This window comes from Pan paniscus, chromosome 4 (assembly GCF_029289425.2).
Source record: "Pan paniscus chromosome 4, NHGRI_mPanPan1-v2.0_pri, whole genome shotgun sequence".
In the NCBI taxonomy this organism is placed as follows: Eukaryota; Metazoa; Chordata; class Mammalia; order Primates; family Hominidae; genus Pan; species Pan paniscus.
Genome location: NC_073253.2, coordinates 11,019,674 through 11,035,599, shown reverse-complemented (window position 1 = coordinate 11,035,599; position 15,926 = coordinate 11,019,674). Strand labels below are relative to the sequence as shown.

Here is a 15,926-nt window from a genome sequence, read left to right as displayed (position 1 = left end):
CATGAGGGAAGCCAACCCTAAAAGGATAAATCAAGCCCACGAGGATCACAGAGAGAGAAGGGGGGAGGAATTGAGTTTTAGAGGATTTTGTTGCACTGCTGAGTTAACCAAGCCTGGTACTGGCCTATCTCTGAACTTCTTGTGAAGGAAATAATAAATGACCTTAGCTTCTTTGTTATCTGGTCTATTACTTACAGCCAAAACCACCCTAACTGGTAAAACATTGTTTGGTTCTTGTGAAAAGCTTTGGCTCCTCATCTGGTGCACCTCTCACTGTTTTCTTCATCCAGACTTGGGGTAGAGGTTTAGGGGAGTCCCTGTGCAGAGGCCTATAAACCAGCATTCTTCCCACAAGAGCATGTTACATATCCCTGAAGCATCTTCCTCTTGGAAAAAACTTGGGCAAACAAGTATAATTTCCTGGTGGCCAAAGCGCATGTGTTTCACACTGAATTCTTCGCAAGTTGAGACTTCTGTTCTCTAGTAACTGCCCTGCTTTTGCCTGGACTCTTTTCAATGTTTTCAGCATCCTGGTGCTCATGTTTTCAGCATCCTGGTGCTCACATTTCTAAACCCCAATACAGAATTCCAACTGTGGGCTCATCAGCTTTCTCCAGACTATTTTCTTTGTGTTTGCCAAGATTCTTTTCTGAGATGAGTCAGAATGCTTTTTCTACTGATAAACAAGTCAGCCTCACTGCCCCCACAACCCTGGGCTGTCTGCCATTCTTCTTCGATCCAATCTCCCCCACTGGACTTGAAATAGTAGCAATCATGACAATGCCTTACAATGCATTACACAGTTCTCAGTAGTTTACAAAGCATTTTCACACGTGCCATCTAATTTACTCCTTGCAACAATGGATGAGATGAGTTGAGCTGACGTAATTATTCCTATTTTACAGAAGAAGCAGCACAGATAGAGAGGAGGGCTGTTTGGGCCAAGGTCAAACGGCACATAGCTGGCCCAAGTAGAAATCAAGTTCAGAGGCAACCAGAGTTTCTCCCCATCTAATCCAATTCCACTCCACACATACTTAGCCAGCCTTCCCCTTGTGCTCAGCACTTTGTGGCTTGCCTGGGACAATTGTGAGGGTGAAGATTAATGTTCATTTCCCTGCTTAAAAGAAATAGAAGGAAGTCAAACTGACATCAGACAGCAGTGGCTGGAATCAAGGAGTTCTCACCTTGCCTTCGTTGTGTGAAAATCTGGTTCTGGGAATTTATATATTCTACGCTTTCTTCTATTAGGAAAAGCCACTTTGGGTTTGTTTTTCCTTGAACTGTGTGTCAGGAATGAAAAGCAGGACGCAGAGGATGTTCAGTGCCTATGAAGCTGGGTGATACCTGTGCTTAGCATGGACAGCAGAGGCCAGCAGGGACTAGCGAGGACAGTCACGCAGGTAGGGGCGGAGGCTCACCATGGAGAAACCAGTACTTACGTGGGGAGCTGAATAAAAAGCTAAAGATGCTAGCTACATTTACTCAATGTTTATTGTGCTCCAGGTGTTTCAATTAGTTATCAATGAGCAACACAATACCCCCAAATACACTGCCTGAAAACCACAACTGGCCGGGTGTGGTGGCTCATGCCTGTAATCCCAGCACTTTGGGATGCCGAGGCAGGTGGATCACCTGAGGTCAGGAGTTCAAGACCAGCCTGGCCAACATGGCGAAACCCTGTCTCTACTAAAAATACAAAAATTATCCGGGCGTGGTGGCACGTACCTGTAATCCTAGCTACTCGGGAGGCTGAGGCAGGAGAATTGCTTGAACCTGGGAGATGGGGGTTGCAGAGAGCTGAGATCACGCCACTGCACTCCAGCCTGGGCAATAGAGTGAGACACTGAAACACACACACACACACACACAACCATGTGTCAGTGTGTCATTTCTGAGTTGGGTGGGGAGGTTCTGCTGACCTAGGCCAGGCTCAGCGTTCTCAGCTTGGCTGGCTCATATGTCTGCAGTCTGCTGGCAGAATGGCTGGGTACAGGCATCCTTGTGAACCTTGAACTTGGCCAACCTCCTTCCAAGTCAGAGACCCCAACACAGCATTGCACAAGGAAAAAGGAGTGTCAAGGACAGCCCTGGCCCTGCCTGCTTCAGTGAGGCATGGAGGTAGCCAGGTTTGGGGTACATAACAGAGTAAATACTGTCACAGTGGAACAGTCCTTCCACTGCATGGAAGGGTGACACAAGGTCATCAAGCCCCAGAAAGGAGAAAAGCCTCTAAGCAGGTACCTTGCTTTTCCCAAGGCTCAGAAAGACACAGATGATAGCCACGGTGAATGCTTCAGAGTCTTCCAGAGTCCTTGTACTAAGCTAAAACTCAGATGAAAATTCTCACAGCCTGTGTTTTTTGTTTTATTATGTTATTTTTATTTTATTTTTTATTTATTTATTTTTTTTTGAGACAGAGTCTCACTCTTTTGCCCAGGCTGGAGTGCAATGGTGCAATCTCTGCTCACTGCAACCTCCACCTCCCAGGTTCAAGTAATTCTCCTGCCTCAGCCTCCTGAGTAGCTGGGATTACAGGTGCGTGCCACCACACCTGCCTAATTTTTGTATTTTTAGTGGAGATGTTTGTTTTATTTTTAACATTTTAGGCTATTTACCTCATAGTGGAGTGGCGGGCCTCTTGAAATGGTATTTCAAACATCAAACTAAACTGCCTATCTCCTGAGCAGTGGGGTGGGGTGGCCTGAGCCTGGCCCCCTGAGTACCTCTGCCCATCTTCTGGACCAAGCCTCTGCCACGGTTTCCCCCATCCACTCTGAGGCAAAAGCACCATAGCCCAGGAACCCAGCATTGTTCCTCCTTCGGATGCTCAGCCAAAGCCAGAAGCAGGAAGCAGGAAGTGGGAAGCCAGAAGCAGGAAGTGGGAAGTGGGAAACAGGAAGCAGCTTTTTGTGCTGCTTCAAGAGTCCTTCCTCTAAGGCCCGGGGCCTGAAGGCAGGTGAGGGCCCAGGGAACTTTCGTCTGGCCATGGCCCTTAAGATGATGGATATAAAGAATCCTTCCCTTGGGGTTCAACTGTAGGGAATATTTCTGGAAACTTTTGATCAGGGTGTTGATTTCTGGTATTAAAGAAATAATAATGTGAGAAAAGAAAAAATATTTGGGAGCCATTGTAGAAATAACGTTAACAAATGAAATTCTGTGATTGAATAACACTTAGGCACATTTTTAAAAGTCAACTTAACTTTGAGACAAGTTTTCTTCCATTATAGGAATTACAAATGGCTCACAGGTGTCCCTTCCTCTTGGTGTTTTGGTTGGGTAGCATGGTCTAAAAAACAACTAGGCAGACATTAGCCTGTAATCAACATAGAGTGGACACCCCACGGTGACATTTTATCTAATATACTTGTATGCCTTCCTATCTGTAGTTGATGTGTCCTAGGAAAATTGAGTGCAAATTAAAATTTCCAAAGCCATACGATATTTTAAATGTCCTTTAAGGTCTGTCTCTAACGTATGCATTCTCAAAGAGGAGATATTGTACTCAAGGGGGTGAAAATTTGAATGAGAGGGTGTGTGCAACAAATGGTACTCTTTTATACATCTTTTATATATCATTTCATGTGTTAAGAAAAAATATACAAACAATACATAAATAGGTATACAGTATGTCTTCAATATTAAAATTTCATTGGGGGAGTGATTAGGACAAAAATGTCTAAAAAGCCTTGTTATTGGGGAGGGAGGTAATGAGGAAAGAAATATTGAGAAATACTGCTCCAAATGGATACTTTTGTGAAGCTCTTCTATTTTGAAGTGTCACCTTCTAATTAATTTTTAAAACAGAAATCTGGATTTTCACATCTTGAGATTGCTTAACATAAGACAGATCTACAGAAAGTCCATTACTGCCAGAAGGCAATATTCATCCATCTTAGCCATTACATGGAGGCCCCCAGGAGAGTCTTCCAGCGGGAAATTTGTGCCATGCTATTATAAAATAATAAGGTGCTTATTGTCTACAGCTTGTGGAAACAGTCTCATTATTATTTTATGGCCAGATCTCTTTGGTAATAATAGTACTGATAATTACAAGACCACAATTCATCAAATCAAGACTCCACTGATTGTAAGATGCATCATTAAAATTTGACACAGTGACACATTAAAATTTGACACAGATGCCATAGGCAGTCAGATGCACTGAAAAAATGTTAAATTGTGAAAAAAAATGCATCTTAGGATTGATGAATACAGAAATAATAGCTGAAAATCACAGCCTTCTGTATGTGCCAAGCAAGACCTAGTTTATCTAATCAAACACTTTGAACAGTGATGCCTATTACATGCAGTGATATCTATTATTCACTCCAGTTTACAAAGGAGGACAGCTGAGATTCAGAGAGGTTTACTAACTTGCTGAAGATTACACAGCTCCAAAATGGTAGAGGAAGGACTCAACTTGAAGGCCTCAGGATCCTAATGTCTCAGCCTTCTGGTGAACACAAGGTTGTATCTTTCTCTACCCCTGTTCTATCTGTTTCCCCTGCAACTCAGAAAATAAATTCACCTCAGTGCTTTTAAGATACAAGTTTCTAGAAAGTGCACAAAATGAAATGCTTATAGCTTTTAAATTGATGAAGGGGAAGTTATTTTTTTAAAAGGTTGTTATATAAATAATACTTTTGATAATGGGGCACCCTCCTGACATGGTGAAAAGATAAGTAATCTTGAGCCAGGAAAACTTGGGTTTGATTCTTTTTTTATTCTATATGTTGTGCATCTTTATGGGATACAGAGAAATATTTCAGTACATGTATACAGTGTGTAATGATCAAATCAGGGTAATTAGCATACCCATTATCTCGAACATTTATTTCTTCATATCATGAACATTCAAAATCCTTTCTTCTACTAATTCGAAAATATATAATAAATTTTTGTTAACTGTAGTCACCCTACAGCAATATAGAACACTTGAACTTATTCTGTCTAGCTGTAATTTTGTATCCATTAACCAGACCCTCCCTATCTCCCTCTCCCCTTTACTCTCCCCAACCTCTGATACTCACAATTCTACTCTCCACTTCCATGAACTCAAATTTTTTATTAACTCCCACACATAAGTGAGAACATGTAGTACATATCTTCCTGTGCCTGACATTTCACTTAACATTGTGGTCTCTAAGCTCATCCATTTACCATGAATTACAAGATTTTATTCTTTTTAAATGGCTGAATAATATTCAATTGTGTATATATACAGATTTTCTTTATCCATTTGCCTGTTGATGGACACTTACATTGATTCTATATCTTTGCTATTGCAAATAGTGCTGCAGTAAACATGGGAATGCAGTTATCCCTTTGATATGCTAATTTCCTTTCATGTATGTGTGTGTGTGTGTGTGTTTAAAGACCTGATCTCACTGTCACCCAGGCTGCAGTGCAGTGGCATAATATGGCTCACTGCAGCCTCTACCTCCTAGGCTAAAGAAATCCTACCACCTCAGCCCTCTAAGTAGCTGGGACTATAGGCGCATGTTACCACACCTGGTTAATTTTTGTATTCTTTGTAGAGACGGGGTTTTGCCATGTTGCCCAGGCTGATCTTGAACTCCTGAACTCAAGCAATCTGTGATTTTTTTTCTTTTGGATAAACACCCAGTAGTAGGATTGCTAGATTGTATGGTAGTTCTATTCTTGTTTTTTTGATATCTCTACACTGTTTTCTACAATGGCTGCACTAATTTACATTCCCACCAACAGTGTATAAGAATTCCCTTTCCTGATCGAGACCATCCTGGCTAACATGGTGAAACCCCGTATCTACTAAAAATACAAAAAATTAGCCAGGTGTGGTGGTTAAAACTGGAAGCATTCCCTTTGAAAACTGGCACAAGACAGGGATGCCCTCTCTCACCACTCCTATTCAACATAGTGTTGGAAGTTCTGGCCAGGGCAATCAGGCAGGAGAAAGAAATAAAGGGTATTCAATTAGGAAAAGATGAAGTCAAATTGTCCCTATTTGCAGATGACATGATTGTATATTTAGAAAACCCCATCACCTCAGCCCTCTTTTTCTATTGATTGGAATAGTTTCAGAAGGAATGGTACCAGCTCCTCTTTGTATCTCTGGTAGAATTCAGCTGTGAATCCATCTGATGCTGGACTTTTTTTGGTTGGTAGGCTATTAATTATTGCCTGAATTTCAGAGCCTGTTATTGGTCTATTCAGGGATTCAACTTCTTCCTGGTTTAGTCTTGGGAGGGTGTATGTATCCAGGAATTCATCCATTTCTTCTAGATTTTCTAGTTTATTTGCGTAGAGGTGTTTATAGTATTCTCTGATGGTAGTTTGTATTTCTGTGGGATTGGTGGTGATATCCTGTTTATCATTTTTTATTGCATCTATTTGATTCTTCTCTCTTTTCTTCTTTATTAGTCTTGCTAGTGGTCTATCAATTTTGCTGATCTTTTCAAAAAGCCAGCTCCTGGATTCATTGATTTTTTTGAAAGGTTTTTTGTGTCTCTATTTCCTTCAGTTCTGCTCTGATCTTAGTTATTTCTTGCCTTCCACTAGTTTTGAATGTGTTTGCTCTTGCTTCTCTAGTTCTTTTAATTGTGATGTTAGGGTGTCAATTTTAGATCTTTCCTGCTTTCTCTTGTGGGCATTTAGTGCTATAAATTTCCCTCTACACACTGCTTTAAATGTGTCCCAGAGATTCTGGTATGTTGTGTCTTTGTTCTTATTGGTTTCAAAGAACATCTTTATTTCTGCCTTCATTTCATTATGTACCCAGTAGTCATTCAGGAGCAGGTTGTTCAGTTTCCATGTAGTCGAGCAGTTTTGAGTGAGTTTCTTAATCCTGAGTTGTAGTTTGATTGCACTGTGGTCTGAGAGACAGTTTGTTATAATTTCTGTTCTTTTACATTTGCTGAGGAGTGCTTTACTTCCAACTATGTGGTCAATTTTGGAATAAGTGTGATATGGTGCTGAGAAGAATGTATATTCTGTTGATTTGGGGTGGAGAGTTCTGTAGATGTCTATTAGGTCCGCTTGGTGCAGAGCTGAGTTCAATTCCTGGATATCCTTGTTAACTTTCTGTCTCAATGATCTGTCTAATGTTGACAGTGGGGTGTTAAAGTCTCCCATTATTATTGTGTGGGAGTCTAAGTCTTTTTGTAGGTCTCTAAGGACTTGCTTTATGAATCTGGGTCTTCCTTTATTGGGTGCATATATATTTAGGAAAGTTAATTCTTCTTGTTGAATTGATCCCTTTACCATTATGTAATGGCCTTCTTTGAGTCTTTTGATCTTTGTTGGTTTAAAGTCTGTTTTATCAGAGACTAGGATTGCAACCCTGCTTTTTTGTTTGTTTGTTTTCCATTTGCTTGGTAGATCTTCCTTCATCCCTTTATTTTGAGCCTATGTGTGTCTCTGCACGTGAGATGGGTCTCCTGAACACAGCACACTGATGAGTCTTGACTCTTTATCCAATTTGCCAGTCTGTGTCTTTTAATTGGAGCATTTAGCCCATTTACATTTAAGGTTAATATTGTTATGTGTGAATTTGATCCTGTCATTATGATGTTAGCTGGTTATTTTGCTTGTTAGTTGATGTAGTTTCTTCCTAGCATTGATGGTCTTTACAATTTGGCATGTTTTTGCAGCGGCTGGTACCAGTTTTTCCTTTCCATGTTTAGTGCTTCCTTCAGGAGCTCTTGTAGGGCAGGCCTGGTGGTGACAAAATCTCCTAGCATTTGTTTGTCTGTAAAGTATTTTATTTCTCCTTCACTTATGAAGTTTAGTTTGGTTGGATATGAAATTCTGGGTTGAAAATTCTTTCCTTTAAGAATATTGAATATTGGCCCCCACTCTCTTCTGGCTTGTAGAGCTTCTGCCGAGAGATCCACTGTTAGTCTGATGTGCTTCCCTTTGTGGGTAACCCGACCTTTCTCTACGGCTGCCCTTAACATTTTTTCCTTCATTTCAACTTTGGTGAATCTGACAATTATGTGTCTTGGAGTTGCTCTTCTCAAAGAGTATCTTTGTGGTGTTCTCTGTACTTCCTGAATTTGAATGTTGGCCTGCCTTGCTAGATTGGGGAAGTTCTCCTAGATAATTATCCTGCAGAGTGTTTTCCAACTTGGTTCCATTCTCCTCGTCACTTTCAGGTACACCAATCAGACGTAGATTTGGTCTTTTCACATAGTCCCATATTTCTTGGAGGCTTTGTTCATTTATTTTTACTCTTTTTTCTCCAAACTTCTCTTCTCACTTCATTTCTTTCTTCTGATCTTCAATCACTGATACCCTTTCTTCCACTTGATTGAATCAGCTACTGAAGCTTGTGCATGCATCATGTAGTTCTCATGCCATGGTTTTCTGCTCCATCAGGTCATTTAAGGTCTTCTCGGGCCGGGCGCAGTGGCTCACACCTGTAATCCCCGCACTTTGGGAGGCTGAGGTGGGCGGATCACGAGGTCAGGAGATTGAGACCATCCTGGCTAACACGGTGAAACCCCATCTCTACTAAAAATACAAAAAATTAGCCAGGTGTGGTGGTGGGCACCTGTAGTCCCAGCTACTCAGGAGGCTGAGGCAGGAGAATGGCATAAACCCGGGAGGCAGAGCTTGCAGTGAGCCGAGATTCTGCCACTGCACTCCAGCCTGGGCGACAGAGCGAGACTCCATCTCAAAAAAAAAAAAAAAGGTACTCTCTATGCTTATTTATTCTAGTTAGCCATTTGTCTAATCTTTTTTCAAGGTTTTCAGCTTCTTTCCGATGGGTTCAAACAACCTCCTTTAGCTCAGAGTAGTTTATTATTACCAATCATCTGAAGCCTTCTCCTCTCATCTCATCAAAGTCATTCTCTGTCCAGCTTTGTTCTGTTGCTGGTGAGGAGCTGTGTTCCTTTGGAGGAGAAGAGGTGCTCTGATTTTTAGAATTTTCAGCTTTTCTGCTCTGGTTTCTCCCCATCTTTGTGGTTTTATCCACCTTTGATCTTTGATGATGGTGACGTACAGATGGGGTTTTGGTGTGGATGTCCTTTCTGTTTGTTAGTTTTCCTTCTAACAGTCATGACCCTCAGCTGCAGGTCTGTTGGAGTTTGCTGGAGGTCCACTCCAGACCCTGTTTGCCTGGGTATCACCAGCGGAGGCTGCAGAACAGCAAATATTGCAGAACGGCAAATGTTGCTGCCTGATCCTTCCTCTGGAAGCTTCATCTTAGAGAGGCACCCAGATGTATGAGGTGTCAGTCAGCCCCTACTGGGACGTGTCTCCCAGTTAGGCTACTTGGGGGTCAGGGACCCTCTTGAGGAGGCACTCTGTCCATTCTCAGATCTCAAACTCTATGCTGGGAGAACCACTACTCTCTTCAAAGCTGTCAGACAGGAATGTTTAAGTCTGCAAAAATTTCTGCTTCCTTTTGTTCAGCTATGCCCTGCCCCCAGAGGTGGAGTCTACAGAGGCAGGCAGGCCTCCTTGAGCTGCGGCGGGCTCCACCCAGTTCGAGCTTCCCAGATGCTTTGTTTACTTACTCAAGCCTCAGCAATGGCGGACGCCCCTCCCCCAGCCTCACTGCCTCCTTGCAGTTCTATCTCAGACTGCTGTGCTAGCAGTGAGCAAGGCTCCTTGGGCATGGGACCCTCTGAGCCAGGCACGGAATATAATCTCCTAGTGTGCTGTTTGCTAAGACCATTGGAAGAGCGTAGTATTAGGGTGGGAGTGTTCTGATTTTCCAAATACTGTCTGTCACAGCTTCCCTTGCCTAGGAAAGGGAATTCCCTGACCCCTTGCACTTCCCAGGTGAGGTGATGCCCCGCCCTGCTTTGGCTCACACTCCATGGGCTGCACCCACTGTCCAACAAGCCCCAGTGAGATGAACCCAGTACCTCAGTTGGAAGTGCAGAAATCACCCATCTTCTGCGTTGCTCACGCTGGGAGCTGTAGACTGGAGCTGGACAGCATGCAGGTGTGCAGTGGCCCCACTACTGGAGGGGTGGGGTGCTTCTGGTGGCAGCAGCCCTGGGCAGGTGGCTCCCAGGCTCTGGAGAGCATGCACTTGGGCTCCCTCTGTTCTGAGGGTAGCCTTCCTGTGTGGTGCACTGCCTGCTCTCTGTGTGGCCACAGGACACTGCATGGGCTAGAGTGCTGAGGATCCAGCCAAACCACTGGGTCCAGATGGTGTTGTGATGCTAAAGACCTCTGGGTGGACATGGGGGCAGCTCAGGGGGTACTCCATGGATGTGGAGATGCAGGGGATATTGGGCTCCAGGGCAGAATGTAGTCTGGTGGAGGCTGGACTCTCAAAATGGTGCCATGCCATAGCAGCTTGGGTCTTAAGGGATGAGAAGGACCCAGCATTTCCTCTCTAGGACAATGCAGTCATGCATACTCCAGGCAGCTCCCTGTACTAGTCTAAGGGCCTGTGAAGGCCAAGGGGTTCTCTCATGACCAGTATTGCAGGAGTCTGTGGTGGGAATGTGGACTGTTGGGAATCTCTTGCCTATCTTTTCCCCACAATGGGGAGTTCCTTCTGGCTTTATACCAATCTTAGGTGGACCAGCTGCTTTGCTTTCCCCACCTCCATGCTTCAAAGTGTCCCTGCCACTTCCCTGCTGAATTCCAGTGTATTATCCTAGATGCACTATTCGACGTGTGGTTATCTGTTTGCTGTTTTGGTCTTTCTTTGTGGAGGAGGCAAGTGCTGGGTGCCTCTATTCCTGCTCCAAGAATTTATTATCTTCTTCAGACCTATATGCTATTTTCATGGCAAAAGGCAGAAGAGCCTTAGGTTTGATTCTGTCTCTTCCACTGACCAGCTGTGAGAATGTGGGTGGAAGTTTGCCTTTGTGAATCCTGGTTTCCTCCTCAGGAGCCTCTTGCAGATGGAGGTGTGTGAAGCTTGACCAGATTACATGTAAAGTAGCCAGCTGTTTGCTGCCCCTTTCCTATGTATTTATTTGTTTTTTGAGTTGTTTGTTTTTGAGACTTTGGATACTACATTTACTTAAAGTGATTACACCCAGACTCATCAACTCCTTTCCTCTTATAAGCTGGAGCTTAATGTTTATCTGGAGTTGGAAAGAAGCTGATGCCTCATAAATCCAAGCTCTGATCGTCTTATAGCTTCATTAATATTTTCCTGAAGGATGAGATGTTAAACTTATGCTTCTGATAGGTTTATAGCTTTGTGCTTGGGGGCTAGTGTCAGGGAGAGATGTTCTATTTTTATCTCTTTTTTTTTCCTTTGTTTTGATTGCTGTTCTGTAAAGGATCTTGGCTGTCCAGAGCATATTTCACTCATTTGGCTGGGATACTTTCTGAGTGGTACAGAGATAACCAATTGTGTAGTTTATATTGAAACTGAAAATTTTGCCTCCCTCAAGAATATTATAATCTTCACTTATTGTTTGAGGCTCCATTGCTTTTGAATAAATACAGAATGTGTTTCCTCTTCCCCTATTCAAGTGGGCAGTTTTTTAAATGGACTGTAACAGGAGCTTTCTCTGTTTGCACTGGGAGCCATCTCAAGTTTACATCCAGAAAACCTAATAAAAATTTGAGCTGCAACAACTGGGTGGAAGCAGAGGAATGAAAGAAGTTGTTTGATGAGGATTTTGCCAAATGATGGCACAAGGCTGTTGCTTGCAGAAGGACTTAGCAATTTCTCAAGAAGGGGGAGTTTGCTGCTGCCCACTCCAGTCTTTCTGAAGGTTCAGATGACCATTAATCCCTCTTGCAAAACTATCCCACACATGTGAGGTGGTACATCCTTATACACTGGCCTCACTTAGGGTGCATTTCTAGTAAATTCTCCTTTCCCCTAACTCAGTGTGATACAAAGCTGTTCAAAATTATTATAAACAAAACCAAAACAAAACAACTGAAAATCTCATCAGAGTAGATGTCTCCCAGAGCTTATACAGTAATATTTATCATTTTGCCAATTTCCAGACAGGAAAAAATTCTACATTTGTTAACTATACATTGTGTCATAAATCAAAAGGGAATGTTTTCTTTCTAAGATTTCTCCATTGTTTTAGTTGACTGGAGCACATGTTATCAATTGAACAAGTAGATTTCGGCCAGTAGATGAGATGGTGTGTCAGTTCTGTTTCTTGTTGGTGTTTGGTATCATGGTGGTCTTTTGATTTGGAAAACCATTCCTTCACTTTACCCAACTTGTGATTCCTTAGTACCTAAGCCAGCTGTATTGTTTACAAGAGTGGACTACTAGTGCCTCCTACCAACACTGTTTTCAGTGACATCATTTTGGTAGCCTGAAATCATTTATGAGTGGAGTGTTTACACCACAGAAATGGGCAAACTCTACAAATCAGGGCTCTCCCCCATATCCCTGACCCCCAGAGAGCTGATTGCTAAACAATTACAGACCTCCAGGGCCCATGGCTGTCAATTTCTCAATGCCTCAAACCCTAGAAGACAGGGGACTAATGTTGGACAGAAAGTCACCATCTGGGAAATTGGTCTGGGTCTTCACCAGCAGATAAGTAAGCTGGACATTCCTACTGTCACTGCCTCTGCCTACCATCATGCAGCTGAAAGTAGCTCTGCCTGAGTGTGTGTATACCTGTGTGTGTATTTATGTATGCAGAAGGCCTGTGTGTGTGTGCCTGTGTTTATGTGTGCATTCATGCATGTGACTGTGTGCATGCATGTGTGCAGGTGTACACCTATGTGTGCCCATGTGTGTGCATGTGTGTACCTATATATGTGCATGTACACCTACATGTGTGCATGTGTGTGCATACATGCCCTGTAGCTCCTGCAAGCAGTTGTCTGAAGCAGCCTCTGTCCTCTGCCACACACACATTTTCTCTTTCTGCCTAACACATCTTTCTCTTCCATCTCAGCCCATCAGAACAGAGCTGGGCCTTCACTAGTCTGGACGATCAGCTGCTCAGAGCCTTGCATACAGTGGTAGGCTGAGGAATGTTCTTTCTAGAAGAATGTGAGTATCAGGGGCAACTCCAACCATATCTTTTCCCTTCTCTTGTCTGCCTCTCCTTCCTTACCTTTCAAATTCACATCTGGGAACCTTTAAAGAGAAAAAGACGCCTGGACTGGGAGGCTGGTGGGAATGAGGAAGGAGGGAGAGCCGTTGCTGCCTGTTTGCCCAGCAGTGGTAGAGAGTTTGTGGACTGGCCGTGGATGTCAGAGCCTGGGGGCTTCTGTAGGATCTTCTGAAGGGCCTCTTCCTTCTCACCAGTGAAAACCTAGACTGATCTCCAAGACCTGAGCCTTTGTATAGCTTTTGGGTTTTGTCAGGCCTCTGCAGCTACTGTTTAGGCCATTGGGGCAGCAGCCTGAGTCACCACTCAGGGTTAGAGATGAGGGCCAGAGCCCTGGCCTTCTCTCTGTTCCCTGAGGCTGTGCTGCACCAGCCTAACATGTGCTCACAGTTTCCCTGTATTGTTCTATAGTCTTTAAACATAATAGCTTCTTTAAACAAGGGCCCACTGAGGCAGGCCCCTCATATTCCCATTTCACTCTTGAAGAAACTGAGGTATGAATAGGTGAAGTAACTTGCCCCAAATCTTACAGCCAGCAAGTGGCAGAAGCAGAATTGGAAGACAAAGTTCCAGGTTCCCAGCTAAATCTCTAACCTGCCACTCAAGGGCCGGAAGCAATGTTTCCGTTTATTTGCTAGTTTCTATAATCTCTATTGTGAATCTCTCTTCAATCAGTTTTGTGTCTTAAACGTAACCAAAGAAATCCAAACTTCCCAGGCTAAGCTGAGGATCTTGGTGTGGAATCCACTCCTGCTGTGGGGCCTCTAACTCTTGCTCCACTCCATGGCCTGACTTGGTTGCAACCAGGAGATGGCTCCCTGTGCAGACTCAACAGGTTAAAGCTGGAGGAGCCATACATCTCTGAACAGAGCCCCTTGCTCTACCCTGGGGGAATCTCAAGCCGAGAGAGTAGGAGATTCATCAAGGTAGAATGCTGGATTCAGGCTCAGCCAGCCCGTCTCAGGCCCATCTTGTGTTTGTCCCTCCACCTGAGGGTGCAGACTGGGCTCTGCTGGCAGGTGGAGAGTGGGCATATGGGAGCCCCTAGACAGGGGACAGATCATTGCTGTTGGCCACTGGGAGGAGCTGCAGCAAGAAGCACAGAAGCATGTCTTAGAGCCATTCCAGGGCATGATGGAGCTGCAGATAGATACCCACATAAGTGCGGGCATTGGCAAAGCGATGTGAACACTGGGGCTGGGGTCTCTCTGTTCTCCCCAAAGACCCAAGACCTCGCAGAACTATGATAAGGCTAGAGGAAGACTTATTTTTATTTCATTTTTTTCTTTTTTACCTCTAAGGTGATGCCTCGTGCAAAGCTGGTGCTCAAAATATATGATTATGGATGGATAGGTCAACAAAGACATAAACAGCAACAACCCTGGCTGCTCGGCCCTTTTGCTCTCTTCATTGGCTTCTTTTTCCAGAGCATGCATCTTCTAATAGGTCTAACCCCAACAGTGATCAAATGGGACCTCTGTTCTATTCCTTTCTTAACTGTAATCATGAGTTTCACATGGCTGTCATTTTACTGCCTGCTAGGAAAAGGGAATATGTTTGAATTTTATAAGTTTCTGAATTTCATAATTTTTTTATTTTTAGAGGTGCTCCAGGCTGACTCCATACCTCCCACTGAATGACAATTGTTCTAAAGGTAGACATTCTTATTTCATCATTAAGAAAAGCACTCTGTAGTGAACAAGGGCACTCACGCAATTGGATTCATGGAGAGATGTTTGTTTTTCTCCCACTTGTTTACTGTTGCTGGTGTTAGATCAAGTCTGGCCTTTACTATTCCATTAAAAAATGACCATTTGTGATTAGATATTTACAAAAATATATTCAGAATGATACATTTCAGATATTACATTTTTTCTAACAGTTCGTTTTAGTTTTGAATAGAAGCCTTAAAATACTTGGCCAGGTGCGGTGGCTCACGCCTGTAATCCCAGCACTTTGGGAGGCCGAGGCAGGTGGATCATGAGGTCAGGAGATCAAGACCATCCTGGCTAACACGGTGAAACCCTGTCTCTACTAAAAATACAAAAAATTAGTCGAGCGTGGTGGCGAGCGCCTGCAGTCCCAGCTACTCGGGAGGCTGAGGCAGGAGAATGGCGTGAACCCGGGAGGTGGAGGCTGCAGTGAGGCGAGATCGCACCACAGCACTCCAGCCTGGGCGACAGAGCGAAACTCCATTTCATAAATAAATAAATAAATAAATAAATAAATAAATGGAAAAGTAAGAGTTAAAAGTAAATCATGGAAAATCATAAAGTGATTCATTATCTGAAATACTTTCTGAGTACAAAGCACTTTGTTTCCTCTTCTTTGCTGATACCTGCTAAAATGTGAGCTAAAATGTGAAGGAAGGCATTTGTGATCTGATTTTGTGTCTACAAATGTCTATGCCTAACCTTGAGCTGCTGCCTTTGTTGGTGTGTGAAGTGATGCAGCAGAGCAGGGGATGGCAAACCTTCTGCAAAGGGCTAGAGTCAATTTATTGTACTTTGGGGGCCAAATGTGTCTGCCACGACTCCTCAACCCCGCCATTGTAGCCAAAAAGCAGCAATGAACAATATGTAAAGAAATGGGCATGACTGTGTTCCAATAAAACTTTACACAAACAGGCACCAAGTCAGACCTGCCTTGCAGACTACTGTTTACCAACCCTGTAGTAAACAATACTCAAATGTACTCTAGTTGAGAATAAAATTAAAATTAGCGATAATGGTACAGTACAGCTAGAACATTATTATTTCTGACACAGCGTTAAAGTACCACGTGTATAAAACGCTTTAACATAAATATGGGCAGATTATATTAAAAGGTTGTATTGGCAATCACCATCCAAGTAGTGACCCCCGACCTGTGACTTCTCCTGTCATCTACAATCATTTAAAAAGTTGTTGAACCACTGGG

General features: G+C 43.3%; 1 long non-coding RNA gene across 1 annotated transcript; it reads left to right on the top strand.

Moving 5' to 3' along the window:
* The first annotated feature begins 1,720 nt into the window (after positions 1-1,720).
* LOC134730418 (uncharacterized) lies at positions 1,721-15,277 on the top strand. The gene is made up of 4 exons (XR_010112177.1): positions 1,721-2,959; positions 4,339-4,473; positions 12,849-12,946; positions 14,309-15,277. It is a non-coding gene; the product is annotated as an uncharacterized LOC134730418 (long non-coding RNA).
* Positions 15,278-15,926: the final 649 nt, after the last annotated feature.